The following is a 4,584-nucleotide window of genomic DNA, read 5'->3' on the forward strand; positions in this document are numbered from 1 at the left end:
AATCATTACTTCTCAATGGCCAGAGGAAATGCCTCTGTGCCTGCCATGGAAATGACCAAGTGGTTTGACACCAACTAGTAAGTTGCTATTTCTTGGCCTATTTTATCAACTTTGCCATGCATACTGAGATTTTGGTACTAATACTAATTCCCAATTTTCAATTGCAATCCATCTAAAATAGCCTTTTTATCTCCATTCGATATATAACGTTGTTGGCCTTTTCATTTTTAGGCATATTCAAAGTCTGCAATTCTTTTATATTAAGTTTGATATATCAACCAAATTTATTTATTTTTAAAATATTAAATTTATATGTACGAGAGGGTTAGATTTGGACTCCAACCTAGTCTATTTTATATTTAATAATATATTGTTTTATTTTATATGTGATGTAATTTACATTAAATTAAATTAAATATATAATATTATAATGAAAATTTAATTATGATGCAAAATTAATATATAATATTATAATATTATAAATTTAGGATTTGGATTTTACTAGTTTATGAGTTATAATTAATTTTTGTTCATATCTATTATATTATTTATATTTAAATATCTTTTGCTTTAATTATGAAATTTTCAAACTTACTAAATATGAGATTCATATCGATAGCTTAGAATATTTGTCTTGTAAAGAAGAGTTTCTGTATTTGTATTGATATTTAAATATTTGTCTTGTAAAGCAGTGCTTCGTGTGATAACAAACATCGCTCCGGAAGGTCTCGTTATTGGTTCCTAACGGTGAGTTTTATATAAACCATATATCAGTTTGTAGCTTTCCGTGTTTAAGAAATAAATTCAGTTAGTTACAGATTATATGTTGTTATTTGAATCTGATCAATGAAGTTAATACAAACCATGCTAAGTAGTGGAATAAATTCAGCTAGCCTTGTGCAGACCCTTTAACCTTCTTTTTCTTTTTTTACTTGTTGTTTAATACAGTTTATAGGACTAATGGTTTTGGGTTTGATGCAGTTTTTGCACTTGCAAAGCTTATGAATGTCAGTGAAGATGAGAGTCAACTTTCTGCTATAGCTAGGTATTGCCTTTTTTACTTATAGAGATGCAAGAATTTTAGTTGTAATTCAATTGATGATTTACTAATTTTTTAAAAATATTTTGTAGGCAAGGTTCAGGTAGTGCTTGTCGGAGTTTGTTTGGTGGTTTCGTTAAGTGGATTATGGGAAAAGTAAGTTCTTTTTGTATGTGTTGAACGGTTCATTTCTGCATGTATTTAACAGTTCATCTTTCATCAGGAAGGGTAGTACCTTTGAGTAACCAATTCTTATATTTTCTTCTTTTTTAATACCTCTAGGAGGATGATGGAAGTGATAGTCTTGCAGTTCAACTAGTAGATGAAAAACACTGGAAGATCTCTTCATCATTATTGTTGTGGTGAGTATTTTCTCCAATCCTCATGTTTTACATTTTTCCAACTATAGGTTTATAGTTGCTACTCTGCAGGGAGATAATTTTTTCCCCACAAGAACATGAAATATACTTACGATTAGATTTTGCAAGATTCTGTCTCAATTAATCTGCATCATTTCTCGTGGTTTGGTATTATTGATTGCTAAGTGTTTTAGATCTTGAAAGAATGCAGGCAGCATATGAAAATCAATAGTCTGACCTGCATTATTTTGATCATTTGAGAATGCGTAATCTTAGATCACTTTCTTCCCATGCTTTGCATCTACAATTTATTTTGCACTTAGTTTCCACATATTACTTCCAAGCATCTTATTGTTTGTCTTGAATATGAGGATGAACTTGCTTGTTTATCTTGATTACAGAGTATAAAACCCACTTGCCTATGCTTATTTATCTTGTGCCCATTAATATGAGATTTTCTTTTTGATGAAAACGAAATCAAAGACTTTTAATTTGTAAATACCAGAGATTCTCTACCACTTTACCTTGATATAAAATTCCTCCTGTGATACGTTTTTAAGTCTGGGAAATCTGTAATCCTACTAATTTATTTTACAGAGTTGTTTTAAATATATAATTGTCGGAGAATGTGAAGATTTTGACATATTTCAATCACAAGATGGTAGGTAAACCACTATTTTGGTCTCATATGGAACATTTAGGGTTAGAGCATCAGTTTCTATTTTTCTCATAATCTCGATTGAGCAGATATTTTTTATGGGCACCTGTTTCTTAACTTTGCCATGGCTGTACTGGTGTTCACTTGAGTTCATGTTTGGAGGAAATTTTTGACAGTATATTACATATGTTGTGCATGGTTGCAGAGCAAGGAGTGTTTAGAGAAAGTTACTCAAACAATATCTTTTCTTGGTCAACCACGAGAATCTCACTTGCTTTTGCTTATGGGTAAAGCTTTTACTTCCTTTCCAACTGAACATAACTTACAATAAATGCTGTGAGTTAGTCATCTTTACTGCCGTATATGGATAACTCCAATATAGTGCAGAATATAAGTATGGATGTCAATGGTTGTTTTAGTGGCTTTTTTTTTTAAGTAAAAGCTAAGAGAATAACTTGCAGAAGAGGTGCAGAGGGATAGAGCTGCAGAGCTTTTGGGTTTGCGTGCATGCAATTTTCGGCCACGACACTCAAGCAAACTTGGAAATGAGTTTCGGGTGTTCACAAACTATGACCCTGGGGAGAGATTAGGAGGATGGGAGCAAGAACAATAGGTGTCTTTTTCTTGCCATCGTTTGCTAGGAATATTTTCTCATGGATGAGCTTCATGCAACCTAATTTTTATCCATTATCAAGGCATTTCCAACAATTGCCCTTGGAAAAATTAACCAGCTTTTCTGCTAATTTTCCCAGAGAAAACATGAGAACATGTAGATGAGAAAACTTCCAAGCAAGTTCATCCTCATATTATGCATTTTGGTCTACTTTTTTAAACTAGTGCAATTTTCCTCACTTGTGTAGATTTCGTAATACATAAAACTAATTAAGGTTGTTTAAAGTTGTACTGACTCATGCCTACTCATTGCCATTTTGAAATGTAATTAGGAAGTTGTTCCAAAACGCACAATATAGATGGAAGAAGCCATACAAGTTTCTCATATGTATTATTTATTTTAGTTTTGATTCTAAATTTTTATTTTTACTTTAATATTTACAACAAGTTGAGTTCTAAATTTTGGATTTTAATTGTGTTATTAATTTATTATTTTAAATTTTAAAACTAAATTCATTAATTTTTATATTTAGTTTTAAAGTTAAAATTTTCATAGAAAATTTAATTTAAATAATATTTTTTATTTATCCTTAAAAGTATATTTAAATTCAAATTTAGAAAATAAAACATAATATAATATTTATCATAAAAATAAATATAATTTGATTAAAATAATATTTTTTGAATGTATGTTTTTAGCGGCGTTTTTGCAAGAAGCGCCGCTAAAGGTCATGTTCTTTAGCGGCGTTTGTGGGAAAAGCGCCGTTAAAGGTCTTATTCTTTAGCGGCGTTTGTTTCTAAAAACGCCGCTAAAGTTAGCGACGCTGTCATTAGCGGCGTTTTTTGCGGCGCTTTTAAAGCCTGTTTTGGTGTTGTGATTGCTATTCAATTATGTTGTTTATAAGAATTATATTTTATTAAAGCGCTACAATTATTGTATTTCATAGTTCCTAAAAAAGGGCTTGATGTGCATAAGTTCTTTAGGGAATTGTGCCTTAACTTACTGGGCTTCAATTCTTCTCGATGAATTTAGATGATCAAGTATTCATTTTGGTAAAACCATACAATTTTAAAAATAAAGCTTTCGAGATTTTAAAATATTGGATCCTAACTTACTGGATGTGACATTCTGTTATCCCGATTTTAAAATAAAGGCAATGTTTGATGTTTAAGAACTTCAAGAAATCGAAACTTAACTTACTGGATTTTGATTTCTCGTTTGACTTAAATAACCAAATAACCTTCTCAAAATGCATGAATTTTAAAATTTAAAAATTAAAAGGACATACTTAATTTTGACAATTGAATTGTTGCACCTTAACTCACTGAGTGTGGCAATTTATCTCTTCGAAATAAGTGCGTCTTATTATTCAATTTGGTTTATTCAAATTTAAACTTCAAAGGATTGTATTTTAAAATCTTTTCAAAATTTCGACATTAAGACATTAAACAATCAATTTGGTATCAATTTTGGGCGTTACTAGGGTGTTAACCCTTCCTTGTACGTAACTGACTCCCGAACTTACTTTCTCAAAATTTCGCAGACCAAAATCGTTTATAACGGTGAACCGGTCACACCTTAATAAAAGATCGGTGGCGACTCCCAACTCTATTTTCAAAATCGATACTCGTTTTTTTTCAATAAAAAATGGTTTCGACATTCTTTTTTAAGTACTCGGAGGTTTTTCATTGTTTTGTTATTTTTCACATGCACCTCTATATATTCAAGTAGATTTGGATTTGAATCTATAGATGCCCATGACAACAAAACTAAAATTTCTTTGCATTTGAAAATGTGAGTTCAAATACATAAATGTATATCGATAACAAAACATTGAGAATGCTAAAAAGAAGATATTTCTAGATTATACGCATTCATGGCAAACGAGTCAAGCTGTTTTATAACCGACAATAAC

At 30.6% G+C, this 4,584-nt stretch overlaps 1 long non-coding RNA gene across 1 annotated transcript; it reads left to right on the forward strand.

The window, feature by feature from the left end:
* The first annotated feature begins 662 nt into the window (after positions 1 to 662).
* LOC105772984 (uncharacterized) lies at positions 663 to 2,326 on the forward strand. The gene is made up of 5 exons (XR_001126953.2): positions 663 to 747; positions 982 to 1,045; positions 1,132 to 1,195; positions 1,322 to 1,401; positions 2,262 to 2,326. It is a non-coding gene; the product is annotated as an uncharacterized LOC105772984 (long non-coding RNA).
* Positions 2,327 to 4,584: the final 2,258 nt, after the last annotated feature.

Source organism: Gossypium raimondii, chromosome 6 (genome assembly GCF_025698545.1).
Source record: "Gossypium raimondii isolate GPD5lz chromosome 6, ASM2569854v1, whole genome shotgun sequence".
Taxonomy (NCBI): domain Eukaryota; kingdom Viridiplantae; phylum Streptophyta; class Magnoliopsida; order Malvales; family Malvaceae; genus Gossypium; species Gossypium raimondii.